The sequence below is a fragment of the Mirounga leonina genome, unplaced genomic scaffold (genome assembly GCF_011800145.1).
Source record: "Mirounga leonina isolate KUSES-001 unplaced genomic scaffold, KU_Mleo_1.0 Mir_53, whole genome shotgun sequence".
Taxonomy (NCBI): Eukaryota; Metazoa; Chordata; class Mammalia; order Carnivora; family Phocidae; genus Mirounga; species Mirounga leonina.
In genome coordinates, this window is record NW_023270807.1 from 36,227,324 (window position 1) to 36,242,957 (window position 15,634).

The 15,634-nt window shown below is 39.3% G+C and overlaps 1 pseudogene; it reads right to left on the reverse strand.

Annotated features, from left to right (window-relative positions):
• Positions 1–463: 463 nt before the first annotated feature.
• On the reverse strand, positions 464–1,303 carry LOC118001013 (annotated as a pseudogene).
• Positions 1,304–15,634: the final 14,331 nt, after the last annotated feature.

A 15,634-nucleotide genomic window follows, 5' to 3' on the forward strand; every position in this document is an offset into this window, starting at 1 on the left:
TTTTCATTACAAAACTAAGAAAAGGATGCATTTCAAATTGGCTATGTGGTTGAATTATTACCCTTTGCTTTTGACTGGATGATGAAAAGCCAGTCCTCTTGCAGATAAAGAATAATTAAATGTGCTGATGGAAGATCTTTCATTGAAAGCCATTTCTTGTTCTTCATGAAAATGAGACTTGGAGATCATTTGTTTAGGTTGCTAGTATTTGAACTCAGAATCTGAGATTGACAAAGATTCCTTAACTAAACTCTACTCAGGTACCTTTGAACTCTTTTATATAGGACCTGATCTTTTTTTTTTTTTTAATTTTAATCCCAGTATAGTTAATATACAGTGTTATATTAGATTCAGGTGTACAATATGGTAATTCAGCAACTTCCATATATTACTCAGTATTTATCAAGATAACTATACTTTTTTTTAATGTATCAGTTTTTTAATTAGGTTTTTTGTAAGAAATTTAGAACACCAATTTGTGAGGGTAAACTCCATTTGTGAGAGAAAACAGAGTGGAGGTAGCCCTGAAGCTGAGGAACAGCTTTGAGTTTTGGCAGAATTTGCAAGTCCACAGCTTCCTGATCAACCTGGCGCTACTCTGTAATCTCATATTTCTCTTTGACCGTGTCGAAGATCTCACCTTCCTGGTGTCTGGGTTTACACAGCTTCTTCTTGAGATGTTTGGGGATTTTCACACTGCTAATATCAATTTTGGTGGAAGTGGCAATGACAGATTTCTAGTGTGTTCTACACAGAGGCACTCGATAGAGGGCCAGAGGTCCAGTCACAAGTAGCAAGGCACTGCTCGGTTGCTTCAGGAAAACCACCCTCTTGCCTCTTTGGTGCCCAGTGAGGATGATCAAAATGGTCTCAGGGCTGATGCTAGCTCAAAATTTTCTCATATGCTGACTGAAAGGTTTTTGCTGTGGCTCAGCAGCTTTCGAGGCACATCTTCAGTAGGATAATACCTAGGCATTTTGCGAAGTTTAAACGTACCAGCATTCTTGTCACCAAGTGGTTTTGTGACAGTATCAAGAACCTTCTCCTTCTTTTTCTTTTCAATCCTGGATTTAACTGCTGAGTACTTCCTTTTGTACATGGTCTTTCTTGACTACATAGCCAATCATAACCAACAGGAGTATTTGCCAATTCCTCTGATTAGGACAGGATTTCAGCTACAGTAGGGCTTCCCCTTTAGCATTTTAGCTTTGAGGTTACCCTTCTTAACCTTGCCACCAGCATCAGCCTTCTTGGCTTCAAGTTTCTTCTTATTATCCAGCTTTTCAGGTTTTTCACCCACCATCTTTTTTTTTTTTTTTTTTTTTAAGATTTATTTATTTATTTGAGAGAGAGAATGAGAGACGGAGAGCATGAGAGGGAAGAGGGTCAGAGGGAGAAGCAGACTTCCCGCTGAGCAGGGAGCCCGATGTGGGACTCGATCCCAGGACTCCAGGATCATGACCCGAGCCGAAGGCAGTCGCTTAACCAACTGAGCCACCCAGGCGCCCCTTTCACCCACCATCTTACAAGATGGGAAATAGAACTCAAAATAACTGTACTCTTACTCCCCTTCATTTATTTCACCCATCCCCCTGCCCACCTCCCCTTTGGTAACCATCTGTAGTTTGTTCTCTATAGTTAAGAGTCTGTTTTTTGGTTTTCCTGTTTTTTTCCCCTTTTGTTTGTTTTGTTTCTTAAATTCCACATATGAGTGAAATCATATATTTGTCTTTTTCTGACTTATTTCACTTTGCATTATATTCTCTAGCTCCATCCATGTTGTTGCTAATGGCAAGATTTCATTGTTTTTCTATGGCTGAATAATATTCCAGTGTGTGTGTGTGTGTGTGTGTGTGTATCACATCTTCTTTATCCATTATCCATTAATGGACACTTGGGTTGCTTCCATAATTTGGTTATTGTAAGTAATGCTGCAGTAAACATCAGGGTGCATATATCCATATGAATTAGTGTTTTTGTACTCTTTGGGTAAATATCCAGTAGTGTGATTACTGGGTATTTATTTTTAATTTTTTGAGGAACCTTCATACTGTCTTCCACAGTGGCTGTACCAGTTTGCATTCCCACCAACAGTGCATGAGGGTTCCTTTTTCTCCACATCTTCACCAACACTTGTTGGCCACCCTGCTCCTCGGCTATAGATTCTCACTTTTTCTTGTTGTATTTAGAATGGAGCACAATCTCTCTCCCGTACTGCAAAACTCCATTGCAGTTGTCCCTATACCTATTGTGATAGCCCCTGTTACCTCTTTAGCAAGTGTTGCAAATATTTTTTTTTTCTTTAACAGATAAAAAATTTGATCATTAATCAGAGGCCAAATAGTTATTTTTGCTGTTTTAGATAATGGTATTGAGCCTTAGATTGTTGAGTCCACTCAAAAGCAGAAACTGAATCAAGAAGGCTGGAGTGTTTTCATGAGGTTGGTAAGCAATGTGACATCTAAGTCCAGATCCATTAATGGAGAGAATAACATATCAGAATAAGGAGTTTGGGCTTCATTTTGTAATAGGGACTTAATCAAGGTCTTTCTAGAGATGTTTTAGAAGGTTCTGGCACCATGTATAAAACAGAATGTGGAGGAAGGAAAAATGGAGGGAAATTTGGAGACTCCACCAGTGTTGCAGATGAAAAGCCATAAAGGCCTAAAGTAAGACAGTGGTGGTAAGAATAAAGAAGTAATGAATGTTACAGCTGTTATGAAGGCTGAATGAATATTGACTACAAGTTGGCAATAAAAGAAAAGTGAAGTGCTAGCCATGTGAAAATGTTTTCAGCCTAGGGTGTCGGGAGGATGATGTCCCATGAAGGAGGAAATATATTAAGTTCAGTAAAAAATGTAGGATTATAGTTAAAAATGTGGGGCTGAGCTTGAGAGAGAGATAAGTGCTATAAACAGATAGGTAGAAATTATCAATATCCAGGTGTTATTTGAAGTCATGAGCCTGGGTGAAACTAGCAAGGGAGAAGACATGAAAGAAGAAAAGAAACCTATGGATCAATCCTTGGGAGATACCTGTATTTGGGCTGGTGCCATGAGACAGAGTAGCTACCAACAAAGAAGAGAGATAGGGAATGGGAACGGAAGAGTCTGTAGTGAAAACGAGAAATGAGGATTTGATGCAAGAAGTCTTCTGACACAATTGAGTGCCGCAGAGAGAGATTAAAGTGAGAAAAAGCACTGGATTTGATGGCGAGGAGGCCTCGGAAACCTTGGGAGAGAGATTTCAGTAGAGCCGATGAGAATGTATGTTGGATTTCAATAAATGGAGGGGAAAACATAGGGAGTTGCTAGTGTATTTTCCTTGTAAAGTTTGGAAGAGAAAGGAAGAAAGCAAGTAAGATTAAATAGCTGGTGAGGGAAGAGGTAAGGAAGGGTTGTTGTTTGAGAAGAGAGCATGAATATGTTCATGAGCTGAGGGGAAAAGTCCTATGAGAACATGTAATTAGGGAAGTGAGAAGTGGGGAGATCATTCATGAGCACCTCCTCACAGAAGGTGGGGCCAGGTGGCATCAAGGGCACGATTGGAGGGATTGTTCTTTTTTCCTCTGAAATACAGGGTACTAGAAAAGACTTGAGTCCGTTAGAGAAGTGTTTTTGTTTTTATGTGTGGTGATCTGAAACTTCACAATGATGTGGGATAGATGTAAAATGGGTTTTATGTATTCTAATTTTATTCTTTATAAATATTCCTTAATCCACTAAGTGTTGTTACTAGAATGAATTAATAGTGTACCATTTAATTACATAGTTATTAGTTACAGAGTGGAAGATTTCCCTCAATTTTAATAAGTATATACATTCTTCAAAGTTCATACATCAGAAATAACAAGATTAGTGGTACAACATGAAAGTAGATCAACTTTAATCTCAATTTTTTTGAGATTTCAAGATAATAAATTTGAATCACAAGTTGTGGTTATCATAGAAGCACGCTTAAATTAGGATGTTATCTTGGTTCCCTTGACCTGTCCTCATTTACTGGAACTGCCCTCACCACTGTCTCTCTGATATTTCCCTTTAAATATCTGAAAGACCCTTCAAAGTCAGCCTGTCCTTTGATGAACTCACCATTTGTTCCCTGGGCTGGCCAGCCTTCAAGCTGTTCCCTAATGTTCCCTACTTCCTGGTATTCACCCACTTGTGTGGTCCCCTCTCACATTGTACCAGGGTTGATCTGTGTGACCAATACCATATGGCAGACGCAGTGGCATGTCACTTCTGTTATTAGGTTAGAAAATTCTGCGGCTTCTGTCTTGAAAGCTTTCTCTTGCTTATGCTTTCTCTCTTTTGGATATCTCACTGAAGGGAGGGGAAGTGGGGCCGAGTAAGCTGCTGTGTTGAGAGTAGTCCTGTGGAGAGGCTTCTGTTACAAGTACTGAAACCTTCAGACATCAGCTAAGGAGGAACTACGACCTGCCAACAACCACATAAGTAAACTTGGAAGTGGACTGACTCATCAGTCACGGTAGATCCCTGAGATGATTACAGACGTGACTGGTAGCTTGGTTGTAATAGGTAGAAAACCTGTGCCCGCACCACCTAGCTAATTTGCTCCCACGTCTCTGCAACTCTGTGCTTGCTGTTTTAAGTTTCTCCTTTTGGGGGTAATTTGCTAAGCAGCAATAGAGAACTAATACATCCCTGACCAGGTTCTCTTCTTGGATTCCCAGTCTCAGTCAGTGAGTTGTACCCTATCTTCTCCCTTCCACAAGCCAAGATCCTAAGAGTCTACCAGGATACTGCTTTTTCCTGTACTCTGCTAATCAATTATAAAGCACCTATTGGGTACTGGGATACAAAAATGAACAAAATTAGAAATTTCTCTTCATATAGAATTTACATCTTAGTGGGGGGATCAGACAATAAACTGAATAATAGAGTGTCTGGTGGTGGTGATAAGTGCAGGTGAAGGGAAAGAAATTGGTGGTGGTGGGGAAGCTAGTTTATGGAAGATAGTCAGAGAAGGCAACTCTGGTAAAGTCCTCTGAAGGAAGTGTCTATGTGGATGCCATCCAGAAGAGTGGTCTGGACAGTGGGGCATCATGAGTACAAAGGTCCTGAGAAAAGACTGTGCTTGATGTGTTGGGGGAGCAGAAAGGAGACTGTTGTGGCTGGATCAGAGAGGGTAAAGGAGTGTGGTAGGTATGGAAGGATATTGGAGAGGTAGGGGTGACCTTGCAGGTGCATGGAAATGATTTTGGATCTTACTGTACATTACTTGGAAAGCCATTGGAATGGTTTGAGTACAGGAGTGACAAGATCAAAATTTGGTTTCAAAGGATCACTATGGCTGTGCTGTTGAGAACAGATTTGTTGGGAGAGCTGGGAGTCGGAGGGAGAACAACAGAAAATGATGGTGGTATAGATTAGAGTGGTGGAGTTGGAGGTGGTCTGACATGGTCAAATTAGATTTATTTTGCAGGTTGCCTTGGCAATGAGCTGATGGATTGGATGTGAGTGTAAGAGAAAGTGAGGAACCACAGGTGTTGTCAGATGACATTGAGATGCTCTGGTGGACCTGAGGGAAGGGTTGTGTCAGTCTGCGTTGGTCCTCCCAATTCTTATGTACCTAGCCTATCACCCCTCCCCACAACCTCCCATTTCATGCCTTCTCTACCTCAAGTAATACCTCAGAACTCCTGAGTGTATTCTTCACAATCCCCTCAAAGACTACTGCTCTGGTAAGAGTGGCTGGCAACTCTGATAATAACTGATCTTTGAGGTGATGTTAAACCTACTCCTTTCCCAAGTTATATTAGACATTATATTCTCTCTAATATACTATAAAATGAATTTTAATCTATAAATAATGAGATTTATGGCAGCTTATAGATATTCAGCATTTTTCATCAATTATTTCTTGACTTCTTACAGCAATCTATGAAGTAGGAACTGTTATTATGACAACTTTATGGTCAAGAAAATGGAGGGTTTGAAAAGTTAGCTTGTCCATGTCCACGCAGCTATTAAGTAGTGGGGGACAGAAATGACATGTAATTCCATCTGATTCCAAGCCCCTGTCCTGCAGAACTATGTTCAAAAGCTACTTTGCCTCTTTAAAGGAGCATGTCTTTAACACACTTTGTCATACTGATAGCAAGATTATGTCTGTCTCACTTTCAAATAATTTTACTAAAGTTACACATTTGAAGGATCAAATACTTATTAGTTGACAAGTATTAGCGATGATGTGCTAACAGACCCCCAGACAGATGACATCATTGCTCCCTATACAATAAATGACTTCAACATCTATAGTGACGGACTAATGACTAATTACAACTGACTGATAAAAATTGCTCTACTGTCTAAGCGTTTGTTCCCAAAGAGTCTAATTTGCCTGGAGAACTGGTGTGGGACTTGTCACAGATGCCAGTACTGAAATAAGTGCCCCATTTGTGAGTCACCAACATCGAGAATCCAGACTAATAGGTTAGTGTGACATTTTCAATTTGCCACTCATTCTCTAAATTGTTATGTTGTCTTAAGCTCAGGCTGGCATAATTTACAGTAGGAACTATCAGAACTCAGTCACGCAGGTATTTTTATAGAAAAAGTGAAGTTCAGGGGTCAAAATAACAGAAATGCTTGTGCCTTTTTATATTTCTTAGATGTTTGATTTTCTCAACTATTTTAAAATTCATTACAGATGCTATTACATTATCGAAATAATGATAGTAATGCCAGTAACTCAATAGTCCATTTGCCTTCTTTTCATTATAAAATGATGTTTAACAAGTACTTTAAGCTCCTTGGAAGAAAATCACACCTCTATGATGATGATGATTGCTACTATTTTTGGCCACTCTTCTTCCATTTTAGGACATTAAAAAAATGTCTGGGAAAGGGGACATGTCTATTACTATTTCTTATATAATATCTGCAAGAAATGTTACTTTTTAAGATATACTGACAACGTTTGAAATCATTTTTTCTTTTTTAATTTTAATTTTTCTAAATTTTAATCCATTTAATTAACATATAATGTGTTATTGGTTTCAGAGGTATAGGTCTGTGTTTCATCAGTCTTATGTAATACTCAGTTGAAATCATTTTCTATTTCTAAAGAAATTAGAGACTTGCAGTGGTGAGACTACCATCACCTTCTTTCTTCAGCAAACTGGTTGTTCTGTTTTCCAATGTACTGAAGTGTCAGATCCAGACATAAGATACTTTTAAATAATCAACTTGGATATAATGAATTCTAATATTCTTTCTTTCCTTTTTTAAAAAAAGATTTATTTAAATTTTGTTCGTTGGGGCACCTAGGTGGCTCAGTTGGTTGGGCGCCTGCCTTCAACTCGGGTCATGATCCCGGGGTCCTGGGATCCAGCCCCACATCAGGCTACCTGCTCAGAGGAGAGCCTGCTTCTCCCTCTCCCTCTGCTGCTACCCCCACTTGTGCTCTCTCTCTGTCATATAAATAAATTTAAACAAGTTTTGTTAGTTAACATACAGTACAATATTCATTTCAGGAGTAGAATTCAGTGATTCATCAGCTACATACAACACCCAATGCTCATCACAAGTGCCCTCCTTAATACCCATCACCTATCTAGCCCATCCCCCACCCACCTCCCTCCCACAACCCTGTTTTTCTCTATCATTAAGTGTCACTTATGGCTTGTTTCCCTCTCTTCTTTTTTTTCTTTTCCCCCTTCTCATATGTTCATCTGTTTTCTTTCTTAAATTCCACATATGAGTGAGATCATATGGTATTATTCCTATTCTGGGTTCAAGTGCTTGTTCCCCCACAAAGTAAAGATGGCTAACTAGGCACAAAAATGGCTTACGGGGCCATACCTCAATGTTTGAGACTTTCCTTCCTTTGATTTCTCTCCTTTCAGTTGACAGAAATGGGAAGATTCCATTTAGTTGGGTGTGAGTTATTTTCCATTACACTTTTCTCAAAGATGTTTTCTTGCTGTACCTCTTTCCTAGAATGAGGTTTGAGCAGTGTATTTTTTTTTTTTAAGATTTTATTTATTTGACAGAGAGAGAGACAGCGAGAGAGGGAACACAAGCAGGGGGAGTGGGAGAGGGAAAAGCAGGGGGAGTGGGAGAAGGAGAAGCAGGCTTCCCGCTGAGCAGGGAGCCCAATGCAGCGCTTGATCCCAGGACCCAGGGCTCATGACCTGAGCCGAAGCCAGACAACGAATGAGCCACGCAGGCGCCCCCTTGACCAGTCGTTTTAAGCCTTTCATCCTTTTCATAAGTTCCTAAAGAAACTGAAATATAGATCCTACCTCTACACCTTTCCTTTCCCTTGGATTATCCAAAGAGGCAATGACCTGGAAGGGATGAGTGTTGAGTTGTACTAGGAGAAGATTTAAATGGAAGGAGGGTAAAGAATAAAAGATGCAAAATATGAGGACTTTTCATATATTCTTTTTTTATTACACTTATGTTATAAAATTAAGATTTGGAAGACAAGATTCTTTCTAACTCAAAAAATGACTCCAAAGTCCCAATGGAGTGTCTTTTGTTGTATACATCTATATAGCTCACACTTACATAATGTTTACTATGTGCCAGGTACCTTCTCTTTGTGTTACATTATTGTAGTTCCCAACCAACGTTATGAGGTAGATACTATTATTATCCCTGGGGCAGGAAACTGAGGCTAGGACTGGCTATATGGGCCTGCAGCCTATGCAATTGCATAGAGAGCCCTGTACTTGGTTTAATGCTATATTGTCACTGTCTTGAAAGTCTTAATAATTTTTGAACAAGAAACACTGCATTTTCATTTTGCCCAGACATAGGAAACAGATGGGCAAAAGCAGAACAGAGGGAAGCAGTGTAAGAACTTACTGTGAGGGACACGTGGGTGGCTCAGTTGGTTAGGCATCTGCCTTTGGCTCAGGTCATGATCCCAGGATCCTGGGATCAAGTCCTGCTTTGGGCTCCTTGCTCAGTGAGGAGCCTGCTTCTCTCTCTTCCTCTGCCTGCCACTCTGCCTACTTGTGCTCTCTCTCTGTCAAATAAATAAATAAAATTTAAAAAAAATTACTGTGAAATCATGTCGTGTTATGTGGGTGTGGCAAGAGAGGGTCTGGAAGAATATGCAGTGTAGGGTTTGGATTTTATGTTGTAGGTGATGATGAGGCCAGCAGGATTTCAGTTATGAAAATATAGATGTGCTAGTAGACTGCAAACATTTCTTATACTAACATACTATATGTTATAGATTCACAGTGAACTTCTGATAAACATTTGTTAGTGATTTTTTATTGAACTCAGGAATAATAGGAAAAGCATATGAGCAAAAAGCAGTTATTGCTGCATCCTGAAAGGGAATAGTTCATCTTTTAAATGTGAAGCACATAGAGCCATAACACTTAAGGTCTTTTTTGGGGGGGTTGGGGGGGTGGGAATTGTTTCTTTTGCACATTAGCTTGTTAGAATAAAGACCAGAAAAAAAAAAAAGGTTACCAAGTAAAATATAATGGAAAGGTATTGGAAATAAAATTATTCTCCCATGGGATCATGTTTACTTGATTTCAGAGAATTTAATAGTGTGTTCTTCATGGATTGAGACAAACATGCTTTTCCTAGGTGATTGCTATGTCTTTATATATTCTTTGCTGGTGTCTGGAACTCCCAAATTCACACCGTGATCTAGAGTGCACTTCTGAGTTGGAGATTCAAATATAAAACATCTCCACTAGGATGGCTCTCAGATAATCCTGGTGAACGAGTCCAAAACTGAGTCCTTGACCTTCCTTTCCTGAAACTTCTTCCTCTCAATTTACCTACTTTGGAACATGACAGCTTCTGTCACCCTTGCAGTTGCTCATACCAGTGAGTCATCCTTGTCACTTCCTCACTCTCTACATTCAATTCATTACCAAATCTTTTGACTCTGTGCTTCATATCATCTATATTTCTTATTTCTGTTGCTGTCACTCCCAACTAAGCTGCCATCATTTCTCACCTTGACCATTGCACTGTCTTCCCTAAAGGTCTCCCTGCCCCTTTTCTTGCCCCCTCCAATTCTCCACATTGCCACCAGTGATCTTAATTAAGACAAAACTTGGCTCATGTCTGATTAAAACTGTCCAGTGATTTCCCAGTCTGATGAGATCAAAACCCAAATTCCTGCAGAAGGTTGAAGGAATCTGTCCCCAGCCGGTCATCAACCTTATCTCATGTCTTTCTTCTGAGCTCACCAAGACAGCAGCTACACTTCCTTCCCTTGTTACAGCTCCAGGAATGTGCTAGGCTTGGTCCTGCCTTGGGCCTGGCTACAGGCTGAGGTCTTTCCCTGAAAGCATTTCTGTAAAGATCATATAATTCCTATTCATTGTTCAGAACTCAGAAGATACCATTTCTTTAGGGAAGTTCTCTTTCAATAACTTCAATCTGAAATAGACCTCCTCGCTATCTTCTAAGTGTTCTATGAGTTTCCATTATTGTTCATTTGTTTAATGTCTTCTTCTCTGATAGATGATAAGCTTCATGAGCATCAAGCCATGTCTTCTGTTCATCTCTATCCTTTGGGCCTAGCACAATGCCTGATGCATATAGAAGTGTTCAGTAAATATTTAATAAACGAAATAAACATGGCCTTAATGTTGCCACTTTGCATACTTCGTGTATTTTGTACCTTGAAGTTTGTTTTTGGTGGACTCTCTTAAACATCTTCACCTTCCTTAAATGCTTTGTTTTTTTTCTTGCTCCTATCCTGGTACTACCCCCGCAATATTCCAAACTTAGTACTGCTATTCATCTCTGATGAACTGTTCCCAGCTCAGGACCTGAGGTAGCGTTTCTACCAAAGTGCCACCCACTGACAGTATGAGGGTGGGAGGTGAAGGGTGTGTGGGTGGGTGTATATGGAGTTCTGGGAACATGCCCCAGGTGTCTCCCACAAACATGGGATTTCTTTGCATCTCTTATCTTAAAGAAATTTTGCATCCTGTTTGTTTTTACTGTAAAAAGTGCTTGGGGTCACTTCTGCAGCTTGTACATATTCCCCAGAAGCTCTGACTGAGACATTTTTAGGCGTTTTTAGCTTGGCTCAGTTTTCTAAACAGTTTCTTTCCCACTCATAGCAGAGACCTCCTGAGCACTCTAAAGGGTACTCAAGTCCTGCCCCTACCTTTCTGATTTTCTTGTTTTGATTTGCTTGCCTTGTTTCTTTTATCCCTCCACCCTAATTCTGCTTCTAGTAATTGTTGATGGACTGCTATTTGCATTTTGGGTGGAAAAGTTCTTTATTGTGCTGGGCTGTCCTGTAATTGTCCTCCCTACCTCTCCCCTTAGTGCAGAGAGATTAGAATCCCTGGCCTCCACCTACTACCTGCCAAATGCACACACAGTCATTGTGACAAAGCCAACTTCCCACCATATTTTTAAACACCCATTAGTATGTTGTTTCTCTTCCATTTGAGAACCACTTCTCAGACTGTTGACACCTTTTACAAAATCCAGAACCTTGATAATAGGTTTAGAGGTTAACAACTATTTTATTCATTCAAAACTCAGGCAACCATTTATTAAATGCCTGCTGTGTGCCAGGCACAGTTCTAGTCATTGGAAATATAGCCAAGAATAGACTCCCCATCTGAGGATTATTGTGTGGTTATTTCTACCTACCAACTCACTTATTTTCTGTTTGTTTTTGAACAAGTTTGTTCTCTAATGTATTGTTGAATAGTCTTCACTTTGTGTTCTGATGATTTCTAATTTAAATGTTATAAGGACATTGACATTTAGGATAGATAAAAACATTGACCAAAATAAAAAAAATTATTTTAAAAACCACAAAATATGAGTGATTGGTCCCTACTTGGCAAAATATTAGCAGAATGTTATTATTTTAAGCATACTGTACATTAAAAAAAAAGATTTTAGTGCAGAATAAAGTAATTTTATAAGAGTTCCTGCTGTAATTATCCTTCTTTTTGACATAAGTACTTCGGTTTGGCAGCAGTGATTTTATTTGCTTTATGTAATTATTTAGTTTCTCTGGATTTACTTACATTGTTGTGTCATTCTAACATATTTATGTATTTATTCATGTATAGTTGCACCATATTTTTTTTTTGGTAGTTGCACCATATTTAAAGAAGCTACTGAATGCTATTAGAAGCAGCAGAGAGAGAGCCCCCAAATCTATTAAGTGAAGTGGCCTGGTAAGACAGGGAAAGGAGGGGTGCTGGGCCGGTGTGGTACTACTCTGTTGGAGAACAGGGGGCATACGTGTTTCCAAATAAAGTGATATGATCTATGAAAAATGGGTATCAACCCGAAGTAATAAAATCAGATACCCCCTTTTCTCCTACCTGTTAACATTGCTTGCAGATTTCAGAATCTGTGGTTACTAGAAGATCAATGGGAATACTTTTATATCACTTTCTGTGTGTCAGCCACCATTATAAACACTTTATGTACATTAATTTTCACAACAAACTTGTAAAGTAGGGTTATCATCACCACCACCACCACCACCATCATTGTCATCATCCTTATTTTCCACATGAGGGTACTGAGGCACTGGGAGATTAAGTGACTCCAAACCGAGAGACTGTGGCTCTAAGGTTTGGGTGTTTAACTCCTACACTGTACCACCTCTGGTACAATGTTGCGAGTTAAGTAACATAACACTGTCTTTACTGATAAACTATGTATTAGACGCTTAATATCAGGATGGGTAAAACTATGTGATTTGCAATTTTTTACACTGGAATTTGATCTTTTTAAAAATTTAATTTTAATTAACTTATTTTAATTAAAAAAAAAAAAGATTTACTTAGGGCACCTGGGTGGCTCAGTTGGTTAAGCAACTGCCTTCAGCTCAGGTCATGATCCTGGAATCCCAGGATCGGGTCCTGCATCGGGCTCCTTGCTCAACGGGGAGTCTGCTTCTCCCTCTGACCCTCCCCCCTCCTGTGCTGTCTGTTTCTCTCTCTCATTTCTCTCTCTCTCAAGAGCGTGCACATGCACACATGAGAAGGGGGAGAGGCAGTGGGAGAAGGAGAGAAGCAGACTCCCTGAGGAGCACAGAGCCCAACTGGGCTTGATCTCAGGACCCAATCATGAGCCTATCTGAAATCAAGAGTCAGATGCTTAAGCGACTGAGCCACCCAGGCACCCCTAACTTATTTTAATTTTAATTCCTTTTTTGCGTAAAAGAGACAGTTCTTCAGTTTTGTTACAACTAAACATTTTACTCTTTTTAACCAAAGTCTTACTTTGTAGAAAAAATTTTTGTACAATAATATAATAAGCAGTTATATTTTATTTCTCTTAATTTTACTTTCCAAAAAAGATGTAGTTGAAATAAGAGCACAATTAGTTTCAAAGGGAAATTATTAAATTCAGAACAGGTCAAATATCAGCTATCATCTGTATAAAGACTGCTAAGATGTAAATACTTGAACGTTTGTTTCTTTTTTCTTCCCCTCTACTTTGTCTCATTTTGTTTTCTACTTTCAAATTTTAGAGGATGTTTTACATGTCTTTTTTTCTTTGTAGGTTCACTTACTCTTAGCTAAATTGGCAATTATCTCCAGGGATAAAACTGCAGAAACCATGATAAAGATATGACCGAATGGCCCCTAATTGACTTGCCCAATCCAATAAAGTGTTTTCTTCTGAGACAATTAGAAGGTCAGGATGGAATACTCTGGAATACAGTAAATACATGAGCTGCTCTTAACTAATTTATATACTCACTATTTGCTGAACACAAAACCTCAGTTGTTAGACTTTAACTGTTGTTTTTGTTAATCCAAAAGCGGATGCTTCCCCTTTCACGCGTTCATTTCTGCCCTTTAATTTCTAAGTTTATTTTCTCATCTGGCCACCACTGCCATTCTTACGGCTATTTACATAGATAAGATGGAAAAAATATAGGAAAACTATATATCCATTCTTCAGAAAGTATTCTCTTTTGCTAGTTACCTAAAAGCACAAAGTAGGGGCACCTGGGTGGCTCAGTCGTTAAGTGTCTGCCTTCGGCTTGGGTCGTGGTCCCAGGGTCCTGGGATCGAGCCCCGCATCGGGCTCCTTGCTTGGCGGGAAGCCTGCTTCTCCCTCTCCCACTCCCCCTGCTTGTGTTCCCTCTCTCGCTGTCTCTCTCAGTGTCAAAAAATAAATAAAATCTTAAAAAAAAAAAAAGCACAAAGTAATGTATCCCTTTGGCTTGATATTTTTGAAAACTAAAAATAAAGTTAGAAGAATACTCTGGTGTGTGTAACATCCAAATCTTTCCTATTAATTCAACATTCACATTGGTAAAGAGGACTAAATAATTTTTTCAAGCTACCACTCCAAGTATCCAGGGACATGAAAGATTCATGGAGATAGTTCAAAAATAATTTCAGCAACTAAGTGACACTGAAATGTGAATTGTACAAATGTTTAATGTAGTCAGAATAAATGAAACCTTGTAGAAGTGTGAAAAATACCAGTTGTCTGCTTATCTGCTAAAAATTAGTTGCCTTTGATAGTGGACACTTGTGGGGCCCCCTCTTCTTTGAGAACTGTCCCTCTCTGTTTCTAGCTGTGTTTACATTTCTTGCTGTAACCATCACCACTATCCATCTCCAGAACAGTTTCCTCAACTGAAACTGCACTCATTAAATGGTAACTCCCACTCCCCCACTGCCCAGCCCCTGGCAACCATTACTCTGCTTTCTGTTTCTATGAATTTGACTACTCTAGATACCACATATAAGTGGAGTCATGCAGTATTTGTCTTTCTGTGACCGGCTTATGTCACTTAGCATAAAGTCTTCACAGTTCATCCATGTTGTAGCATGTGTCAGAATTTTATTCCTTTTTAAGTCTGCATAAATATTCCATTATGTGTATATATCATATTTTGTTTATTCATCTGTTGATGAACATTTGAGTTGTTTCTGCCTTTTGGCTATTGCTATGAGCATGATCGTCCCTGCTTTCAATTCTTTTGCATATATATTCTAATTCCACAAGTGGAATTGCTAGATCATATGGTAATTTTCTTTAATTTTTTAAGGAACTGACACTATTTTCCACAGCAGCTGCACAGTTTTATATTCCCACCAGCAGTGCACAAAGGCTCCCATTTCTTCACATGCTCAGCAACACTGGTTATTTTCTCTTTCTTTCTCTATTTCTTCCTTTCTTCCTTTATAGTAGCCATCATCCTAATGGATGTGAAGTGGGATCTCTCTATGGGTTTGATTTTCATTTCTTTTTTTTTAAATATTTTATTTATTTATTAGAGAGAGAGAGAGAGAGCACAAGCAGGGGAAGTGGTAGGCAGAGGGAGAGGGAGAAGCAGGCCTCCTGCTGAGCAGGGAGCCTGATGCAGGGCTTGATCCCAGGACCCTGGGATCATGACTTGAGCCGAAGGCAGCCGCTTAACTGACTGAGCCACCCAGGTGCCCCTGATTTCCATTTCTATAATGATTAGTGATGTTGAGCATCTTTGCATGTGGTTATTGGCTTTCACTAGCAGAATTTTTAAGGAACTCTAATAATCAGAACTTTGCTCATTTTGACCTTTCCAAGCTCAGTATGCTCAACTCCTTCTTGTATTTCCTAAGAATCTTCAGTATCCTCCCACTCCCCTTTTTGCTTAAACTAGTTCAGCTTGATTTCTGTTACGTGTAACC